The sequence below is a fragment of the Malaclemys terrapin genome, chromosome 13, assembly GCF_027887155.1.
Source record: "Malaclemys terrapin pileata isolate rMalTer1 chromosome 13, rMalTer1.hap1, whole genome shotgun sequence".
Lineage (NCBI taxonomy): Eukaryota > Metazoa > Chordata > Testudines > Emydidae > Malaclemys > Malaclemys terrapin.
The window spans coordinates 27,284,173-27,307,383 of NC_071517.1; the positions used below are offsets into that span (position 1 = coordinate 27,284,173).

At 48.1% G+C, this 23,211-nt stretch overlaps 1 pseudogene; it reads left to right on the forward strand.

The window, feature by feature from the left end:
• The first annotated feature begins 10,592 nt into the window (after positions 1–10,592).
• LOC128847883 (zinc finger protein RFP-like) overlaps positions 10,593–23,211 on the forward strand; it is a 33,869-nt pseudogene continuing 21,250 nt past the window's right edge.

The following is a 23,211-nucleotide window of genomic DNA, read 5'->3' on the forward strand; positions in this document are numbered from 1 at the left end:
GTGAATTTCACCTGGTTACTGAGCCCAATAACTTGTGTTTAACTAAAACATCCTCCAGAAAGGTCCCAGTTTGGACCAGGAGACATAAAGGAATGGAGAATCCAGCCCCTTGGGTCTCTGTTAATTACCAGCACTGTTAAAAAATTGTGCCTTATTCCTAATTTGAATTTGTTTGACTTCAGGTTCCAGCCATTGATTCTTGTCCAGCCTTTGTCTGCTAGATTACAGAGCCCTTGAATGCCCAGTATTTTCTCCCCGTGAAGGTAAATAAACAGCTCCCAGCTGCTGCTACCACAGCCCGAGCCCTGGGCCCTTTAAATCCTGATTTAAAGCGCCTGCGGATTTAAAAGCCCCACCTCTTCTGGTAGAGGCCACCCCTCTTCCGGTTGAGGGCCCGCCTCCTCCAAAGGACTCCGGAGTACCGGTAAGTCCTTTAAGTTATTTTCATCCCTGGTTGTGAGTGGGCCTAACCCCAAGATCTCAGGTGCTTCTGGGCCTCTCAGATACACTCCCAGCTGCAGACCCCATGTCTGCCACCCTTCTTTGGGGTGTGTCCTCTGCACCCGAGCTGGCTTAGCCCCCCAGAACCAGCACCTCAGCCCTCCCAAGCTCCCAGTTGTGTATACACGCTCTGGCAGATTTCCAGCTCACTCTGTGTGCACAGGTGAGCCGGGAACACTGGCTAAGCAAAGGACATGGGTGGCATGTGACTTTGGCATTTGGGGGGGCTGGGTGCGAGGCCCTGCCCACACTCCATCTAGCTCCACCCCAGGCCCCACTCCCACTGGGCCCCCTTCCCCAAGACTCCCCTGCCTGCCACATGCCACTTGCTCCTATCCTCTGTCTCTTCCCTCGAAGCCCCCACTGCCATCGCTTCCTCCTCTCCTTTGTCCCTTTCCCCAAGACCTCACCGCTCACTGGGGGAAGGATGAGAGGAGAGGAGCCAGTGGTGAATAGTGGGGACCTTGGAGGAGGGGGCAAAGGAGAGGAGAGAATAGCGAGTGGCAGGTGATGAGAGCCTTCGGGGAAGGGGTGGAGTGCGGGAGGGAAGAGAAGGAGTGGGGTCTGGGGACAGAGCATGGGTGGGGCCATGGCCCAGGCCTCCTTTCAGTAGCAGTGCTCCAAAGGCAGCGGATTGGCAGCATGCCTCAAAAGGGAGATACACAGCATCCTGTTTGGGGAGGCTTAGCCTCCCCTGGCCTATTATACCTGCCACCCACGGCACTTGTACTTGTGAAAAGCACTGGAGAGTTATAGATCTTCGCAAAATAACAAACTGTCCTCAGACAAACTGCCCTGAACCCCCTGTGTCTGATCTCACCCCTTTAGTGACTCTGAGGTTTGGTCAGCATTTGAGGCAAGGCAGAGACCCTCCTGCTTTCTCTCGCTCCTGCCTTGTCTTCCGGCATATAGTGGTCAATGACTCCTTGTAACAGGGTGGACACCTGTTCCGGCCTGGAAGGGCCTGAGATAGCCCAGGGAGCAGGCATTGTGAAGGCTGAGCTGATTAGGGGAAGTGGCTGCAGCTGGGGCCACTCCCCAAACATCCTCAGCTGGCCCTATAAAGGCAGGGAGCCAGGCGCTCAGGCCAGAGTCTCTCTCTGCCTTCTGAGAGAGAAGGGCCTGGCTGCAGGGAGCTAGACAGGATACCTGTAGTGGAGCAGGGCTGGGGAAAGGCTAGGGAGCCCTAGGCTGTGGCCTGGTGGGAGGCCAAGGGGTACTGGGGGTTGCAGAGGGCAGCCCAGGGCTAGGTCAAGGCAGCAGGTCCAAACCCTCCTTGCCAGTGATGAGTGGCCTATACTGCAGTCTGCCCCAGGGAGCAGGGGCTAGTTGGTGACTGGCAGTGGCCTAGTGCTGAGGCAAGGTGGGGATAGTGGGTGGGGGTTCCCCAGGGAGGGGAGACCCAGATCTATGGGGTACTGCCAGGGGGCAGCATCCCAGTAATAGGGGCACCGGGTCCTGGGAGGGATACGGGCGCCAGCAGAGGACAAGGTGGATCACCGGCCTGCAGGGGGTGCTCCAGAGGCTGGTGAGCTAATTCCCTGGACGACCAGTAGGAGGTGCCGCAGGGGTGAGTCTGGATCTCTACATATGGTGGAGAATGTGGGCATAAGCGGTCCGCTCCTGACACAAGGGGCAAGGCGGGACTATTGCCTGGAAGGTGGAGAAACTGAGACAGGGGATGATGGACCCTGGGTACGTGGGGGTTTATTATGGAGAGGCCCCAGATACCATTCCTGGGTGGGGCCTGGAGGCAGTGCCCTGGAGGAAAGGGGCCGAAGAGCTGCTGGGATTACAGGAGACCCAACAGGAATTGTGGGAGGTGCTATGGGCCCTCCAAGAGCAGGTCGGCCGGCTGGCAGAAGAACAGCGGTCCCTGCGGAAACTCCTGGGGAAGGAGTTAAGAAGAAACCACGGAGGGCGGGAGCAGCGGCGCGCCGAGGGCAGGAGGCCTGTAGGAGGGCGCAGGGCTTGCTACGCCTGCGGCGTGAGAGGACATATAAGATGGGACTGTCCCTATGAGGTTGGAGGCAGGGTGCCTCGCCTCGAACAGGGAAAGCGGCAAGTCCCTCCAGCTGGGTGAGGGAACCCAGGCCGCTGAAGATATGTTGGGCCTGTGGGCGGGAAGGTCACCTGTGGTGGGCATGCCCAGGCCTGAGGCAAAGGGTCCGGGTCAGCCCTAGCTAGGGGGCGGGACCTTGGAGGGATCCTGAAAGGCCCATGACAGCCAAGAAGCGGAAAGTTTGCTGGGGCTGCCGGAAGCCGGGCCACATTAGAAGGCACTGCCCTCTTAAGGGAGTTGAGGGTCGGCCAATGGAGGGGCCTGGAGGCCTGGGAGGGGCCACACTGGACCTGGAGAAGGTGACAGAGGCTGAGGTGGAGATGGTGGGGACCCAGCAGGGAGTCGGGACCCAGACCATCACTGAGCTGGTTGCCAATAGGGAAACCCAGACCGAGGGGGTCCAGCAAGAGGCCGGGACCCAGGTGGCCGTGGGACAGAAGACCAAATGGACTCAGACCCTGAGGGTGGAGGCTCAGGGGGAGTCTGACCTGCGTGTGCGGCTGGAGGCTGCAGAGCGAGCCCTCCGCGAGGCTCAAGCGAGTGGGGTGGACCTCGCGAAAAAGTATGAGGCCATCATCAAGCAGGAGTCCCATCTGCCGAAACAGCTGGAAGACTCGGAAAAGAAGCTGGCGGCTCTGGAGGTGCATGGGCGACTGGTCCAGGCCAGGAGACACCCTTACCCCCAGGGGTGGTGATCTGGGGGGGGTGGTAGGGGGTGTAGCAGGGTGGACACCTGCTCCGGCCTGGAAGGGCCTGAGATAGCCCAGGGAGCAGGCATTGTGAAGGCTGAGCTGATTAGGGGAAGTGGCTGCAGCTGGGGCCATGCCCCAGACAGCCTCAGCAGGCCCTATAAAGGCAGGGAGCCAGGAACTCAGGCCAGAGTCTCTCTCTGCCTTCAGATAGGGCCTGGCTGCAGGAAGCTAGACAGGATACCTGTAGTGGAGCAGGGCTGGGGAAAGGCTGAGGAGCTGGGGAGCTCCAGCCTGGATAGCCCCAGGCTGCGGCCTGGTAGGAGGCCAAGGGGTACTGGGGGTTGCAGAGGGCAGCCCAGGGCTAGGTTTTGCGAACAGGGGCTGCTAACAGGGAGTTTCGCAAGGGAGTTCTCCAGGTGAAGGAGGAGCAATACAGCACCCTTTTGGGGTAAGTGACTGTCTGTAGTGTGTGTGTGTTTGTGTTTGAGGGTTACTTGCTGTGTGCTGAGCTTGTGTTTGTCAGTCTGTTTGTTTGTTTTGGTTGTTTGAAGGACCGTGTGCTGTGGCTGGCAGTTGGAATCTGTGAGCTTCAAAGGAAGGTTTGAAAGCTAGAAGCCTCTGGTAAGTGGCTGAGCCTTCATCAGTGGGCAGGGCATTCATACAGGCCAGGGCTTTATAAAGCAGCGCACAAGCGACCAGGGAGCTTTGCGACCAGGGGCTGCTAACAGGGAGTTTCGCAAGGGAGTTTGGAAGGAGAGCAGGAAGGGGGCGAGGGTCCCTTGCCAGTTCCATCTGTTTTCTCTTGATTCCCCTTAATACCTATAAAGCAACTACATTCATAACTTTTTGCTTAAACAACCCTTTCAGCTGCCAGGGGGCTGCAGACGGGAGTTTGACAGAGGGAGGCTTACGATGGTTAGGAAGACCCGCAACACCTGTGCCAGCACTGCTACTGTCTCCTCCACCTGTGCCTGTAGCCAGACAGAGCGCCTGAGCATGGATGCCTCTACCCAGATCCTGGTGTGGTTTTGCAAAGACTGTAACTTGCAATTTCCTCTTGCTGATATCCAGGATGCGGGGACCATCCAATGTGAGAGGTGCCTGCTGGTGGAATCTCTCAGGCAGCAGGTGGGAGAGCTACAGGAGGAGGTGGCTAGGTTGAGGAGCATCCGTATCCACGAGCAATTCCTCGACAGTGTCCATGTGGAGACAGCTGAGGTAGCTGTCCCAGTACACAGGACTGCTGATACACCACTGGTGGAGGAGGAGATGGCTCAGGGTGGACACTGGTAGCTGGTGACTTCTGGCAGCAGGCAGTGCTCCACCCTTGCTCCGAACACTCCTGCCGTGGTTATAGGTAACCGTTATGCTCTTCTTGATACAGGAAAGAAGGAATCACTCCCTACAGTAAAGGAGGAGAAGCCTCGTACCCCTAAGGCTGGAAAGTCTGCTGCCACCACTACGAATAGGAAACATAGGGTAGTGGTGCTCGGAGACTCTCTGCTGAGGGGGACGGAGGCACCCATCTGTCGCCCTGACATTTCATCTCGGGAGGTATGCTGCCTGCCGGGGGCCCGTATCCGAGACGTTACGGAGGCATTGTTGAGGATTATCCAGCCCTCTGACTACTACCCCATGCTACTCATCCATGTGGGCACAAATGATACTGCGCGGTGTGACACTGAGCGGATCAAGAGTGACTACAGGGCTCTGGGAGTACGGTTGAAGGAGTTTGGAGCGCAGGTGGTATTCTCTTCAATTCTTCCTGTCAAAGGTAGGGGCCCGGGCAGAGACAGATGCATCATGGAGGTGAATGCCTGGCTGTGAAGATGGTGTCGCCAGGAGGGCTTTGGCTTCCTAGACCACGGGATGCTATTCGAGGAAGGACTGCTAGGCAGAGATGGTGTTCACCTTTCGAGGAGAGGGAAGACCCTATTTGGGCACAGACTGGCTAACCTAGTGAGGAGGGCTTTAAACTAGGTTCGACAGGGACAGGTGAGCAAAGCCCACAGGTAAGTGGGGAACATGGAGACCGGGGAGATGGGTTGGAAACGAGAGGGAGTGTGGGCTATATTGGCAGAGAGAAAGGAGAGTCAGGACAAAACTGGGAGGAAAGATCAAACCAGTATCTTAGATGCCTATATACAAATGCAAGAAGTATGGGGAATAAGCAGGAAGAACTGGAAGTGCTAATAAATAAATACAACTATGACATTGTTGGCATCACTGAAACTTGGTGGGATAATACACATGATTGGAATGTTGGTGTGGATGGGTACAGCTTGCTCAGGAAGGATAGACAGGGGAAAAAGGGAGGAGGTGTTGCCTTATATATTAAAAATGTACACACTTGGACTGAGGTAGAGATGGACATGGGAGACGGAAGTGTTGAGAGTCTCTGGGTTAGGCTAAAAGGGGCAAAAAACAAGGGAGATGTCATTGCTAGGAGTCTACTACAGGCCACCTAACCAGGTGGATGAGGCTTTTTTCAAGCAACTAACAAAATCATCCAAAGCCCAAGATTTGGTGGTGATGGGGGACTTCAACTATCCAGATATATGTTGGGAAAATAACACAGCAGGGTACAGACTATCCAACAAATTCTTGGACTGCATTGGAGACAACTTTTTATTTCAGAAGGTTAAAAAAGCTACTAGGGGGGAAGCTGTTCTAGATTTGATTTTAACAAATAGGGAGGAACTCGTTGAGAATGTGAAAGTAGAAGGCAGCCTGGGTGAAAGTGATCATGAAATCATAGAGTTTGCAATTCTAAGGAAGGGTAGAAGGGAGAACAGCAAAATAGAGACAATGGAAGGCAGATTTTGGGAAGCTCAGAGAGCTGATAGGTAAGGTCCCATGGGAATCAAGACTGAGGGGAAAAACAACTGAGGAGAGTTGGCAGTTTTTCAAAGGGACACTATTAAGGGCCCAAAAGCAAGCTATTCCGCTGGTTAGGAAAGATAGAAAATGTGGCAAAAGACCACCTTGGCTTAACCACGAGAACTTGCACGATCTAAAAAATAAAAAGGAGTCATATAAAAAATGGAAACTAGGACAGATATCAAAGGATGAATATAGGCAAACAACACAAGAATGCAGGGGCAAGATTAGAAAGGCAAAGGCACAAAATGAGCTCAAACTAGCTACAGGAATAAAAGGAAACAAGAAGACTTTTTATCAATACATTAGAAGCAAGAGGAAGACCAAAGACAGGGTAGGTCCACTGCTTAGTGAAGAGGGAGAAACAGTAACAGGAAACTTGGAAATGGCAGAGATGCTTAATGACTTCTTTGTTTCGGTCTTCACCAAGAAGTCTGAAGGAATGCCTAACATAGTGAATACTAATGGGAAGGGGGTAGGTTTAGCGGATAAAATAAAAAAAGAACAAGTTAAAAATCACTTAGAAAAGTTAGATGCTTGCAAGTCACCTGGGCCTGATGAAATGCATCCTAGAATACTCAAGGAGCTAATAGAGGAGGTATCTGAGCCTCTAGCTATTATCTTTGGAAAGTCATGGGAGACGGGAGAGATTCCAGAAGACTGGAAAAGGGCAAATATAGTGCCCATCTATAAAAAGGGAAATAAAAACAACCCAGGAAACTACAGACCAGTTAGTTTAACTTCTGTGCCAGGGAAGATAATGGAGCAAGTAATTAAGGAAATCATCTGCAAACACTTGGAAGGTGGTAAGGTGATAGGGAACAGCCAGCATGGATTTGTGAAGAACAAATCATGTCAAACCAATCTGATAGCTTTCTTTGATAGGATAACGAGCCTTGTGGATAAGGGTGAAGCGGTGGATGTGGTATACCTAGACTTTAGTAAGGCATTTGATACGGTCTCGCATGATATTCTTATCGATAAACTAGGCAAATACAATTTAGATGGGGCTACTATAAGGTGGGTGCATAACTGGCTGGATAACCGTACTCAGAGAGTTGTTATTAATGGTTCCCAATCCTGCTGGAAAGGCATAACGAGTGGGGTACCGCAGGGGTCTGTTTTGGGACCGGTGATGTTCAATATCTTCATCAACGACTTAGATATTGGCATAGAAAGTACGCTTATTAAGTTTGCGGATGATACCAAACTGGGAGGGATTGCAACTACTTTGGAGGACAGGGTCATAATTCAAAATGATCTGGACAAATTGGAGAAATGGTCTGAGTTAAACAGGATGAAGTTTAACAAAGACAAATGCAAAGTGCTCCACTTAGGAAGGAAAAATCAATTTCACACATACAGAATGGGAAAAGACTGTCTAGGAAGGAGTACGGCAGAAAGGGATCTAGGGGTTATAGTGGACCACAAGCTAAATATGAGTCAACAGTGTGATGCTGTTGCAAAAAAAGCAAACATGATTCTGGGATGCATTAACAGGTGTGTTGTGAGCAAGACACGAGAAGTCATTCTTCCGCTCTACTCTGCTCTGGTTAGGCCTCAGCTGGAGTATTGTGTCCAGTTCTGGGCGCCGCATTTTAAAAAAGATGTGGAGAAATTGGAAAGGGTCCAAAGAAGAGCAACAAGAATGATTAAAGGTCTTGAGAACATGACCTATGAAGGAAGGCTGAAAGAATTGGGTTTGTTTAGTTTGGAAAAGAGAAGACTGAGAGGGGCCATGATAGCAGTTTTCAGGTATCTAAAAGGGTGTCATAAGGAGGAGGGAGAGAACTTGTTCACCTTAGCCTCTAAGGATAGAACCAGAAACAATGGGTTTAAACTGCAGCAAGGGAGGTCTAGGTTGGACATTAGGAAAAAGTTCCTAACTGTCAGGGTGGTTAAACACTGGAACAAATTGCCTAGGGAGGTTGTGGAATCTCCGTCTCTGGAGATATTTAAGAGTAGGTTAGATAAATGTCTATCAGGGATGGTCTAGACAGTAATTGGTCCTGCCATGCGGGCAGGGGACTGGACTCTATGACCTCTCGAGGTCCCTTCCAGTCCTATAATCTATGAATCTATAAGGCAGCAGGTCCAAACCCTCCTTGCCAGTGATGAGTGGCCTATATTGCAGTCTGCCCCAGGGAGCGGGGGCTAGTTGGTGACTGGCAGTAGCCTAGTGCTGAGGCAAGGTGGGGATAGTGGGTGGGGGTTCCCCAGGGAGGGGAGACCCAGATCTATGGGGTACTGCCAGGGGGCAGCATCCCAGTAATAGGGGCACCGGGTCCTGGGAGGGATATGGGCGCCAGCAGAGGACAAGGTGGATCACCGGCCTGCAGGGGGCGCTCCAGAGGCTGGTGAGCTAATTCCCTGGACGACCAGTAGGAGGTGCCGCAGGGGTGAGTCCAGATCTCTACATATGGTGGAGAATGTGGACATAAGCGGTCCGCCCCTGACACAAGGGGCAAGGCGGGACTATTGCCTGGAAGGTGGAGAAACCGAGACAGGGGATGATGGACCCTGGGTACGTGGGGGTTTATTATGGAGAGGCCCCAGATACCATTCCTGGGTGGGGCCTGGAGGCAGTGCTCTGGAGGAAAGGGGCCGAAGAGCTGCTTCCAGCAGAGGACAAGGTGGATCACCGGCCTGCAGAGGGCGCTCCAGAGGCTGGTGAGCTAATTCCCTGGACGACCAGTAGAAGGCGCTGCAGGGATGAGTCCGGATCTCTACACCCCTCTTGCTCTGAGAGCACCCCCTCTTCAATCTAATCTCTGTCCTGGTTTGCCATATGCCATGTTGGAGCATCTGAGTTCTCGGGATCTCCCTCATTTGTCAAAGTGAATTCTTCTGAGCTCAGACTCAGAGCTGACGGTTTTAGTTACTAAGATGTTTTTTCTGCCTTTTGACCCTATGAGCCCTGCAGAGGGAAGGCAGGTCTGTGAGAGGCTCTTTAATCCAGCAGATAAAGGAAGAGTGAGATCTAATGGCTGGAAGTTGAAGCTTGACAGGTTTAAGCTAGAAATAAGGTTCACATGTTTTACTGAGAAGGATTTACCATTGGACCAAACTACCAAGGGTTGTGATGGGTTCCCCATCGCTTGGAGTCTTATCAGTACTGGGCATCTCTCAGAGATCTGCTCTAACTCTGCCACAAGTGTATGATGCGGGAGTTTCTGCGGGAGGTTCTCTGACTTGTGCTCAAAAATATGAGACCAGACTAGATGATCAGAATGGGAATATTTTTTTAAGTACTTCAGGAGCAGGAAGCCTGCTAAACAATCAGCATCTCTATCATTCAGTGGCCCCACTAACGGACCATTCAAGGAAGATAAAGCCATTGCAGAGAAACTAAATGAATTCTTTGCATGGGTCTTCACTTCAGAGGATGTGAGGGAGATTACCACACCTGAGCCATTCTTTTTAGGTGACAAATCTGAAGAACTGTCACAGATAGAGGTGTCCTTTTAGGAGGTTTTGGAACAAACTGATAAACTAAACAGTAATAAGTCACCAGGACCAGATGTTATTCACCCAAGAGTTCTGAAGGAACTCAAATGCAAAATTGAACTGTTAACTGTGGAATGTAATTTATCATTTAAATCAGTTTCTGTACCAGTTGACTGGAGGATAGCTAATGTGACACCAATTTGTTTTAAAGGCTCCAGAGGTGATTCTGGCAATTACAGGTCAGTAAACCGAACTTCAGTACCAGGCAAATTCATTGAAATTATAATAAAGAACAGAATTATCAGACACATAGATGAACACAATTTTTTGGGGAACAGTCAACATGGTTTTTGTAAAGGGAAATTATGCCTTACCAATCTACGAGAACTCTTTGAGGGGGTCAACAAACGTGTGGACAAGGGTGATCCAGTGGATATAGCAGACTTTCAAAAAGCCTTTGACAAGGTCCCTCATCAAAGGCTTTTAAGCAAAGTAAGCAGTCATGTGATAATAAGGAAGGTCCTCTCATGGATCAGTAACTGGTTAAAAGATAAGAAACTAAGGGTAGGAATAAATGGTCAGTTTTCAGGATGGAGCGAGGTAAATAACGATGTCTCATAGATACTCATGGGGTCGTGGGAGTTTGCTAATCTGGTTTTGTAGACTTGGAGAAGGCATATGACCACATTCCCTGACATGCTTTGTGGGAAGTGCTGCAGGAGCATGAGATTCCGGTGTCTCTTTTTCCTGCTTTCCAGTCCCTCTATTCTTAAAGTGAGAGTTGCATTCGTATTCTTGGCATTAAGTTGAGTTCATTCAAGTTGGGTGTTGGACTCCGTCAAGGGTGTGTCTTGTCCCCACCCCTGTTTGTGATTTTCATGGACAGGCTATCTAGGCGCAGCTGAGATTTGGAGTGCATACGGTATGGGGACTCGGAGGTGGCATCTCTGCTGTTTGCAGATGATGTCCTTGCTTCTTCAGACTGCAATCTCCGACATACAGTCAAGGTCATGCGCCTCTCCTGGAAGAAAGTGGACTGCTCTCTCCAAGTGAGGGGGGAGCAGCTGCCCTTAGTGGATGAGTTCAAGTATCTAGGGGTCTTGTTCAAGAGTGATGACAAGTGGGCGCGTGAGATCAATGATGCAGGCACGGTACTGATCCGTGGTGGTGAAGCGGGAGCTGAGTTTTCAGACGAAGCTCTCTGTTTACAGGTCGCTATACATCCCCATCCTCATATGTCATGAACTTTGGGTAATGACCAAAAGTGTTGTACTTAAAGTACTGCACAGGATCTTTTCAGGGGGATAAGACAAAGTGCCACATTTATTGTTAATACATATATCAATCAACACTGTATCATATGCATATGATATATTACACTCAGGCACTCACATACATACATACACACACACACACACGCACACTCCATCTTGTTGTTGTTACCAACTAATTGCTCCCCTTAACTTCGCTGGCCAGGTGAGTTAGATGTGGGAGGGGTGGAGCTGGGCTTCTGTTGATCCGGATCGATGCTCTGATGTTGACAAGACAAGACCAGGGGTTAGGGTGACCAGATCGCAAGAGTGAAATATCAGGACAGATTGGGCAAGCGGGGCGGGGGGAGGGGAGAGGACGACAATGACAGACACAGGTGCACAGAGCCATGAGAGGGGGCCCTAGGAAGCTGCGAGAGGGGTTGTACAGCCCCTGCTGCAGCCCGCACCACAAGCCACAGGGCAAGGACACCTATTGAATTCAATGAGAATTTTGCATGTGAATTGATGTACCTAGTTCTGAGATTATAAAGCCAGAAGGGATACGGTAATCACCTGATCTCACCGCCTGTATAGCACAGACATAGAACTTTCCGAAAATAATTCTTAGAGGACAGCTTTTAGAAAAAGCTTTTAGAAAAACACCATGACCCTTAGTATATTGTTAATCGTTAATTACTCTTACCACTGAAAAGGTATGCCTTATATCCAGTCTGAATTTGTCTAGCTGCAACTTCCAACCGTTGGCTCATGCTCTACCTTTCTCTGCTAGACTGAAGTGCCCATTATTAACTATTTGTTCCCCATGTAGATACTTACAGTCTATGACCAAGTCTCTTCTTAACCTTCTTTTTGTTAAGCTAAATAGATCCAGGTCCTTGAGTCGATCTCTATAAGGCATGTTTTATAATCCTTTAATCAGTCTTGTGACTCTTCTCTGAACACTCTTCAATTTATCAATATCTTTCTTAAATTGTGCATACCAGAACTGGACACAGTATTCCAACAGTGGTTGCACCAGTGTCAAATACAGAGATAAAATAACCTCTCTACTCCTGCTTGAGATTCCCCTATTTAGGCATCTGGTCACCCTGTTTCTGTATGCATTTCCCCAGGTTTTTTTTGTAAAAATCAAAACTGAACTGCCCCAGAAATTCTGGCATGTGGAATCATCGTGAAACTGCTGATGAACCTTTAGATCCACTGCACAGACTTCTGCCACTTGAGCTAATGGAGTAAGTGATGGCAGAGGCAGTAGGTTGTCATCCTATATGTGATAGATCAGCTCTATAGGGGGATGAGACACTTTTTTTGCCACTGCGTTTCACAGATATCTGCTGACAGAAGAGGAACTGTGAAACTCAGGAATCCTGGGTCTATCCCAGGCTTCTGAATGGAGTGGTCTCTAGTAGTCAAAGACCCTTCTTACCTGTCCCCTCCAGTCTGTCTATCCTATTGCTGTCTAACCCGCCCCAGCTCCTCATCTGATTTCAACTGCCCCCCACTACCGCTCTGGATTCCTTGTTCCAGTTTCCTGGTCCTGTCTCACTCTCCTCTCTCCCCGCCCCCATCCCTCAGATGGGATGTTCATTCCAGACTGGCAAAATTATAAGGCTTCCCAACATTTCAACACTTCCCACTCTAAATTTTCGGTTGCTTAACTATAGGCTAGCTCTGCCTACAACAAAGCATATTCAGAACCTCTGATTAAGGGGATTATAAGTGTAGCAACCTCCATCACAGCTAGTCACCAAAGATTGAACCTGAGCCATCCAGACTTAAAAGCATGAGCTTCTACTACTTGAGTTCAAGTTATAACTCTCTTAGCTGGTAGCTATACAGTTATCCTCTAAAAATCCACCAGAGGAGGGCACAAAACACATGTTGGACAGTGAATTACAAAAGTGCCAAATATTATTATTAGACCTGCAATACTTTTCACAATGAACATCAGCAGGGGATAAACTGGGAGTTTAAGAATATTTGGAAAACAATTTTAGAATAACATTCAGTGCTGTGGTTTAAAAGAAAAAAAAAAACCTGTTAAAACTCATAACTTAGCAGTATTCAGTGTTTGAAAAAAAAACAACTTTTAGGAGCTATGGGATACAAGTTAAGAATGTTGAAACAGGAAGATGTTATGCTTAGTTACCACTTGGGCAAGGCGGCGTGCTATGTAATACTTGCAAGATTTCTCTGTAATGTTTTACAATATATAGCAGCGCAATGCTGATTCCATTGATATTGTTGAGCAATTCATGCTGATTTTATTTCAGCCCACATCTTAATAGTTTTGAATAGTGTAGATCACAATTTTCAGCTCAGTTGGTCTGAACATGCAGAGCTTTAAAACTGCTATGCTCTAAACTGTATATTAACTACAATTTTATAAACCTGCTTGTCAGAGAACTGTGTGCCACTACTACAAGACAGTGGCACAAGGCAATTCAGTGTGAATCACAGCAATGTAGGACTGGAAGGGACATCAACAGGTCATCTAGTCAAACCCCTGCACTGAGGCAGGACTGAGTAATAACAACACCAGACCATCCTTGACAGGTGTTTGTCTAACCTCTTAAAAAACTCCAATGACTGCTATTCCATAACCTCTCTAGATAATTTGTCCAGTGCTTAACTACCTTTATAGTTAGGAAGTTTTTCCTAATGTCTAACCTAAATCTCCCTTGCTACAATTTAAGCCCATTGCTTCTTTTTCCTGCATGTCCTGAGTGGGACAGGGGTGAGTCCAGGCAGTGGGATTGGGAGGAGGGAGGTCAAGGAAGTCGGTGGGTGTGTGGGGATGGACCAGGGGAAGCAGGGTGGAGGAACTGAGGGGGACAGGACTGGGAGAGTTGGGGGGGCTGAGGGGGATGGGACAGGAGTGGGATGGGGGGAGTAGGGTGGGGCTGAGGGGAGCATGAATGGGACAGGGTAGAGAGCTGTGTAGGGTGGGGCGGGGGAGACAATGGGGCTGGGCTGAGGAGGGTCGGGGGTTGGGGAAAGGGACAGGGTCTGGAGGCGATGAGACAGAGGGGAGCAGGACTGGAATGGGGGGAAGTTGAGGGGGTGGGACAGCAGGGGGAGCGATGGGGGTGGGATGATGGGGGGAGGCTGAAGAAGAGATTTGGGGTAGGGCAAGGCTGAGGGCAGTGGGTTGGGGGGAGCAGGGGGACTGTGGGGGAGGCTGTTGGAACGGGGGCAGGGACTGAGGGCAGTGAGTTCAGGGTGGGAGGTACAGAGGGGACTGCGGGGGAGGCTGAGGGAACAGGGTCAGGGTGGGGGCTGAGGGCAGTGGGTCGGGTCTACACTGGCACCTCTCAGCATTGCTGTGCTGGGAGGCAGACCTGCACCAGCGCTACCCTGGCAATGGAAGAGTCCTCAGTGGAAATGCAGACTTCATGACACAGACCCTCCTCGTCACTTCAAACCTGGTGCTGCTCTGGTCAGTCGCTAGGCTCTTGTCACTTTCAAACCCATGCAGGGTATCCGGCAATTTTTCAGTTCTCAGGTTAAGAAAAGCCTCTGCATTTTGTGAGGGCTTCAGCATTCACATTCCTACTTCACAAACTGTCTGCCTGACACATTGCTCCCAAGGCATTCATCTTTATTCATTATCGGCAGGTCCATCAGACTAACGAGCAACACAGTGGGAGGCAACACAATGGTGTCAAGGATTTTTAATTTTTCAAACCACTTTGGCCTCAACAGGGATAACAGCAAATCTGGACAGAGCAGATGGGTGTCAGGATGGGTTTGGGTATTTATTTATTTATTTTTTAAGTGAAAATGTTTGGGTCTGAGCAAAGGCTGCAAACTTCCCTTTGGAAACCTCTGCTGATCTTTTGCCCCAGGGGCTAACGACAGCCTGGAATCCGGGACAGATTTCCACATCCATGCAGGGTGAGATGATCAGGGGCGGGGGGGGGGGGAGGCTGTTGGAACAGGGTCAGGGGGCTGAGGTCAGTGGATTGAGGGTGGGGGGCACAAGGGGGACACTGCGGGGGAAGCTGAGGGAACAGGGTCAAGGTGGGGGCTGAAGGCAGTGAGTCGGGTGAGATGATCGGGGGGAGGGACTGTGGGGGAGGCAGAGGGAACAGGGTCGGGGGGCTGAGGGCAGTGGATTGAGGGTGGGGGGCACAAGGGGCACACTGCGGGGGAGGCTGAGGGAACAGGGTCAGGGTGGGGCCTGAGGGCAGTGGGTCTGAGGGGAGCCCCCCCCAGAGGGACCTGCCAGGGGGCCAGGTGAGCCCAGCAGTGCTTACCTGGAGCAGCTCCCAGGAAGCATCCAGCAGGCAGGTCCCTCCCAGTCCCTCTGGCCCCTTCCTAGGGTCGGGTCAAGGGGAGGGGGGCAGGGGTGGGGGGGGCTCTCTGCCCGGCAGTCGCTGCCTGCTGCCGGAGTCTACAGGCCCCGCCCCGCTGCAGCACGCAGGGGAGTGAGACCTCCCTGTGTGCCGGGGCAGGGGCAGGGCTGTGCTCTGCAGGCTCCTGCCGGCCAGGCGGGGGGCCCCGTGGGCTGGCGCCGCTGCACCGGGAGCTCAGCTGCGCGCTGCCCCAGGGCTCGGGGTGGGAAGGTGAGTGGCGCCAGTGGCGCTGGCTTGCCGCGGTCCCCCTCATATAGGGCGACCAGATGTCCCGACCAATGTAAGGTCGGGACACAGGACAAGTCCCCTAAAATCGGGACTGTCCCGATAAAATCGGGACATCTGGTCGCCCTACCCGGGGTCCTCTGCAAGACATCTCACATTTATAGCAGCTTCCGTCTCATGCCAATCTATATCAGATGCAAAATCTGTGTCTGTGTCAGTTGGTCATCTGTGGCGCTTCCTTCTGGGTGTTGTCTTAATGCTGCCACATTTATTTTCAAAGAGGGTGTTTTCAAAAGAAGGTGCTCGCTTCTAACTCCCAGGGTCATCAATGTCTGATCTTCTTTAGTGAGCCCACTTGACAAGTTTTATTGTTCTTGGGTCTGGCTTCCATCCCATCTCCAACTGTTGCAGCTGTCTAGAGGTGCTTGCCTTCCATGCCTTACTCATTCACACCTCAGGGCAATTGATTAAAAGGGGCGGAGATCTTGTTCTACTCCTAGGGAAAAGACTTTTTTCTTCTACCTTAATTATCCTTAGGGGCTATAACTTTATACCAAGGCTCAATACAAAGTTTCTATATAAGGATTTGAAACAAAGTTCCCATATCAAAGGACTTTACACAAAGTTGCATGAAAACAGAGGTCACACATGGATAGACCCAATACAAGGTTATATGAAGAGGCATAATACAAAGTCATATGAAAGTTATTTGAAGATGCTTAATGCAGAAATTTATCTATAAAAGGATGAGATCACAGTTACAAGCAGCGGAAATGAGGTTTCTCCGCAGGGTGGCTGGGCTTACTCTTCAAGATAGGGTGAAGAGCTCAGCTTTTCGGGAGGGCCTCAGAGTAGAGCCGCTACTCCTCTGGACCGACAGGAGCCAGTTGAAGTGGTTCGAGCACCTGATAAGTATGACCCCTGGGAGGCTTCCATTGGAACTCTCCTGGGCAGTCCCACTGGGCGTAGGCACCAAGGCCAACCCAGAACATGCTGGAGGGATTATATCTCACGGCTGGCCTGGGAACGCTAGGGAATCCCCCAGGAGGAGCTCGAATGTGTTGCGGAGGAAAAGGAGGTCTGGTCCTCCCTACTCTCCATGCTGCTGCCATGACACCTACCAGGAAAAGTGGCATAAAGGAAGAAGAAAAAGAAACACAAAGTAATGCACATTAGAAAACATAATCCCAACTATACATTCAAAATGATGGGGTCTAAATTAAAGGAATAGACAACAAGACAGAAAAATATCATAATGCCTCTATATAAATCCATGGTACACTCACAAGTGGAATACTATGTGCAGATCTGGTTGCCCCATCTCAAAAAAGATATATTTTAATTGGAAAAGATACAGAGACGGGCAACTAAAATGATTAGGGGTATGGAACAGCTTCCATATGAGATGAGATTAATAAGACTGAGACTTTCCAGCTTGGAAAAGAGACAACTAAGGGTGTATGGGGAGATCTTGGCAAACAAGTGACAATGCCTGAACCACTATTGCTTATTGCTAAAAGCAGCCAAGTCAGCAGGCCATAAAATGGCCATACAGCAGCCTTAGTATAACCAAGGCAGGAGGGAAGGGGGTTTTGGATGCCACAGAAAGGGCAGCTTGACCTTCCTGCTAAGAATGTTGAAATTGCTGATATATGTATTTTAGAAAAACAGGAAGTTTGTCTATATGTGCACTCAAGAGCCACACTCAGCTTCGGTAATTATCGAGTGTTGGGGGTGTTTTACTAACCTGTTGTGGACGTAAGTGCTTGAGACTAAGTAAAATTTAGCTTTTAGTGAAAGCACTCTTGTGTTGTCCTGTTTGTGCCAGCCATCTATCAGTCGGATGGCCATGTCTCCCATGATTTATTTCCTGTCACCACCTTGCACAGAGTAAAAGTTACCAAGAGCTTTGGGTTGAAAGAACTCCGGGTAACAGAATTTGGAGGCCCCAGTGAGGATGGTGGAGAGGAAGGAGATGGATGGTACAAACAGTGTGTAGTTTGTCCATTGCAATAGGAGGTAAAAGATGGCAGGGTAGGGTCGCTCCCTACAAGTTCCCATTTTGCAGTTCATGAGTTAATTTATGGATACATTCCATTACTGGGACTCAGAACTCAGGCTAATTGCCTGCTCGAGTGGAGAAATTATGTCGTGAGAAAGGGAAACAATTGGAAAGAAAGAACAGTTGAAAATGATGTTGGGGAAACAGCGTGACAGATTTTGTACAAGAGTATGGGGGTAATGGACCCTGGAAGTCTGGTGCCTTCATTGGCCCTGGAGCCTTCCTGCAACTCCACAAGTGCTGGGATATCTGGGTTAGTGCAGGGAGGTGGGGAGGTCCAAATGTTAGGGCAAAGAAAAAGGCTGTTTTGCAGGGATTGTGGATGGTTGCAACAACACTGGATCAGAAGATAGATTGGCTAAAAGACCAGGTGCAGAAATTGGAAAGAATCAGAGCTGAAAAGGAAAATGAAGTGATTAATTTGAAAGCAGAATCTGATGCTCTCAGAGCTACATCTCTGAAACCAAGCAGCACAGATTGTAGGAATGCAGAAGCAAGTATGTGACAGTGACAGGGTCAGTGGCAAGTTGTGGGAGGAAGTGTCTGAGTTGAAACAGCAGACCACAGATAGACCACAGCTGCAGTCAGAGCTCTTTTGAAAGATTCTCAAAGCAGAACCCAGACAGACCATGGGGAATGCTGGAGACAGATTTGTGCCCTTAAGGCTCAGTTGGGAGAGCAAAGGGGTGTCGGAGAATAACAGAGTTCTCATTTTTTGTTTGGGTACAGCAAGTCAGATACTTTATTTTCTCAAGCAATTGCGTAGAGGGAGAGAGCTAAACAGGTCTCTCAACAGGTAAACAATTACAGCAAGCATTTATACCTTTTGTTACAGACAATAATGAGCAACAGCTGCATTTTGTTTATACATAGGTCATTCTGATATCTTGTTTTACTCACTAATGTAGACTCTTAGTCTATATTCCATATTATATTATCTACACAAGTCGCAACAACTTCTCACACAGTTCTTTCCCACTCGCCTCACACATTCCTCGCTTCTACAAATCTTGCGTTATTAGGGTTACAGTTAGCTTAGCCTGACTTTTGCTAATGAACTGTCATGCATTGCATCCCCTTCCTGTCAGTTCTTTCTCTGCTTCCACAACCCCCCCTTTTGTACTACTAGTACAACAAACATTTTCAAATCTCTATTTGCATTAAGTCTTGGAATTCAGATTCTACTTCAGATGCTTCAACCTTAGGGGGTTTGATTGGATGTAATGACAATGCATAATGAGCATGGACACGAAAGGTATTACTATTATTACGTCCTTTACAACAACAATAACATACTCCTACACTAACTAACACCAACACAAACAATAATATTCCCATAGCAATAATATGATGGGGTTTTTGTACAGTCTTAGTCATAAAGCACAATACATCATACTTAGTACATAAAATAGACACTCTATAAGCTGTATGAAGGGCAAATTCACATGCTTCAAAATATATATCAAGTTGAAAAGTATGCCTTTCATACAGCTTATAGGGCAAATTTTGAAATCGATCAGGTACTAAACTAGTCCAATTAAAGGGTATCTGGAACCTAAGGGCTACTTGCAAAATTCTATCTGCAGGCCAGTAAATAATATGATTGCCTGCAGTGGTCATGAGATTAAAATGTATGTCTTGCAATGTGGTGGTTTTAACATACACACAGCTATCATTAGCTTGAAAAAGTAAGTGTCCTGTCAGGGTAGTTCCTTGTCCTCTACCCTCCCAGCAAACATAGTCATGAAGAGTGACAACTGCTCCTGGCTTCAGTTTACGGATACACTGAAGCTGTGGGGGTTCTAATGGCCAAGATGTCCATTGACTCCCTAATCCCATCCAAATGTCAGATGTAATCCCAGGATCACTGACTAAAAATCGATTGGGCATACCAGGTGGTCTAATTTCCCAGATGTCTCGGTGAATTACCCAATCCCACATGCATCCTCCCCATGGACCTGGCAGGATTCGGTATGTGGGAGCCCACAACCCCATAACCGGTCCATATGCTTGGAAGGAGCATTGAGAACATCAGCACTTCCACCCAGAAAGTCTCCAAGTATGTCTCCATGGCCACAGATCAGATGATACTCCTGATGTGTCTGTAAGGGCAGTGGGCCAAGCCTGATGCTCTAGATCATTCCAAATGGCCATTAGCTGGTCATTCAGGAAATTCTGAATTTCTGAACATGGTAGATCCCACTGCAATGCCTTCCTAGCCTCAGTGGTATTCAATACATCTCTGTCAGCAACTTCTGGGTCATTGAACTAAGGGTGGAAATAACATGTAACTCACCAACTCCAGCCTGTACCTGGGTTAGTTGTGCCCCAGAAACAAGGCCAATGGCCTTCTCTAGTTGCCCCAATTTCTCATCATGTTCTTGGTTCTTAAAAATATTCCAAACTGCTGCAGCACTATTGACCCCATCCCAAAGGGATCCGGTCAAGTCTCTCTTCTTTTTAGAGGAAATAACCTCTATTGTGTTAATCTAATGGCAGCCCCCTTTGAACAATTTGGTTATGTAGAGGTAATCTGGAAACTGGATAAGGGCAATGAAAATTTAACAGTCCCTAGTGTAGTGTTAATCACAGTCCATTGATATCCTAATACATCTCTCTTTGGTGTAGTATTATACCACATCTGTTGGTTGGACACTTTTATGTACTTCCAAGAGGCATTGATATTAATGGCATAAGAAGGGGTGTATTGCAATAAGGTACAGGTCACATTATTAGTCACTGGAATAATTTCTATGCAGGTAAAATTTCCAGTGGCAAAACAAACTCTTTGGGTATTTGTTTGATTATTCACTAATTGGGTGACCAAATACCAATAAGGGCCTCTCTCATTTAACACAGTGCAAATTTCAGGAACAGCCATCATATCTACTTCGCTATATACCTTTTGTTACAGACAATAATGAGCAACAGCTGCATTTTGTTTATACATAGGTCATTCTGATATCTTGTTTTGCTCACTAATGTAGACTCTTAGTCTACATTCTATATTATCTACACATTATCTACACAAGGTCGCAACAACTTCTCACACAGTTCTTTCCCACTCGCCTCACACATTCCTCGCTTCTACAAATCTCGCGTTATTAGGGTTACAGTTAGCCTGACTCTTGCTAACAAACTGTCATGCATTGCAATCCCCTTCCTGTCAGTTCTTTCTCTGCTTCCACAGGGGGATCGTGGCAGTGATCAGAGGGAATTGTACTGGGAGGAAGACATAGAATCAGAGGAGGATCCCAATGCCTATCCCCCTTATTGCAATTATGAGCTGAAGGACTCTGGTGAGTTCACCCTGGATCCCATCGGGCAGTCTCCATATAGTCCCCTACAGGAATCACTGGAAGAGCTGCAAAGATCTCCTCCAATGACCCCCATAGTCAATACCTCTGTCACAAAAAGGGGACCTCAGGGAGGTTAGAGAGGAACAGAGGAGCAGGTAGAGACTAGACACTTTACCCCTGACCAGGTTAGGGCAGTAGGGAAATCAGTTGGCCTGCTGAATAGGAGTACAGCCTTGAGGTGGATGGAAAGAATATCTGGCATGGCTGGATTCACTCCAGCTGTTGTGGCAGCTGTGTGCAGGGAGTGTATGTCCCCCAAGGACTTTACAGGGCTCCCTTATGATATCCAGATGCCACCCCTTACCCCTCCCCCCACCACGGCAGATGACACAGAGAAGCACATAAATGTGCAGAGGGAAGTAATACACACCCTCTTCCCGGGAGAAAGTCCCACCGTTATATTTCATCAAAAGAAGCAACAGGCTGGGGAGAGAGTAGAGAGTTATATAGCCAGAAAGAGATTGGCATGGAAACATTCTGGGCTGACAAATGTCATTAACCCAGACTTTGCAGTCCTCCCTTTCAAACATAAGAACGGCCGTACAGGGTCAGACCAAAGGTCTATCTAGCCCAGTATCCTATCTACCGACAGTGGCCAATGCCAGGTGCCCCAGAGAGAGTGAACCTAACAGGTAATGATCAAGTGATCTCTCTCCTGCCATCCATCTCCACCCTCTGACAAACAGAGGCTAGGGACACCATTCCTTACCCATCCTGGCGAATAGCCATTAATGGATTTAACCTCCATGAATTTATCCAGTTCTCTTTTAAACCCTGTTATAGTCCTAGCCTTCACAACCTCCTCAGGTAAGGAGTTCCACAAGTTGACTGTGCACTATGTGAAGAAGAACTTCCTTTTATTTGTTTTAAACATGCTGCTTATTAATTTAATTTGGTGACCCCTAGTTCTTATATTATGGGAATAAGTAAATAACTTTTCCTTATCTACTTTCTACACATCACTCATAATTTTATATACTTCTATCATATCCCACTTAGTCTCCTCTTTTCCAAGCTGAAAAGTCCTAGCCTCTTTAATCTCTCCTCATGTGGGACCCTCTCCAACCCCTAATCATTTTAGTTGTCCTTTTCTGAACCTTTTCTAGTGCCAGTATATCTTTTTTGAGATGAGGAGATCACATCTGTATGCAGTATTCAAGATGTGGCCGTACCATCGATTTATATAAGGGCATTTATATTCTCTGTATATGCATCCGAAGAAGTGGGCTGTAGTCCACGAAAGCTTATGCTCTAATAAATTTGTTAAGGTGCCACAAGTACTCTTGTTCTTATATTCTCTGTCTTATTCTCTATCCCCTTTTTAATGATTCCTAACGTCCTGTTTGCTTTTTTGACTGCCTCTGCACACTGCATGGATGTCTTCAGAGAACTATTCATGATGACTCCAAGATCTTTTCCTGATTCGTTGTAGCTAAATTAGTCCCCATCATATTATATGTATAGTTGGGGTTATTTTTTCCAATGTGCATTACTTTACATTTATCCACATTAAATTTCATTTGCCAATTTTTGTTACCCAACTTAGTTTTGTGAGATCTTTTTGAAGTTCTTCGCAGTCTGCTTTGGTCTTAACTATCTTGAGCAGTTTAGTATCATCTGCAAACTTTGCAACCTTACTTTTTACCCCTTTCTCCAGATCATTTATGAATAAGTTGAATAGGATTGGTCCTAGGACTGCCACTTGGGGAACCCACTAGTTACCCCTCTCCATTCTGGGAATTTACCATTTATTCCTACCCTTTGTTCCCTGTCTTTTAACCAATTCTCAACCCATGAAAGGACCTTCCCTTTTATCCTATGACAACTTAATTTAGGTAAGAGCCTTTGGTGAGGGACTTTGTCAAAGGCTTTCTGGAAATCTAAGTATACTATGTCCATTGGATCCCCCTTGTCCACATGTTTGTTGACCCCTTCAAAGAACTCTAATAGATTAGTAAGACACAATTTCCCTTTACAGAAACCATGTTGACTTTTGCCCAACAATTTATGTTCTTCTATGTGTCTGACAATTTTATTCTTTACGATTGTTTCAACTAATTTGCCCAGTACTGATGTTAGACTTACTGGTCTCTAATTGCCGGGATCACCTCTAGAGCCCTTTTTAAATATTGGCATTACATTAGCTATCTTACAGTCATTGGGTACAGAAGCCGATTGAAAGGACAGGTTACAAACCATAGTTAATAGTTCTTCAGCTTCACATTTGAGTTCTTTCAGAACTCTTGGGTGAATGCCATCTGGTCCTGGTGACTTGTTAAGTTTATCAATTAATTCCAAAACCTCTCCTAGTGACACTTCAATCTGTGACAGTTCCTCAGATTTGTCACCTA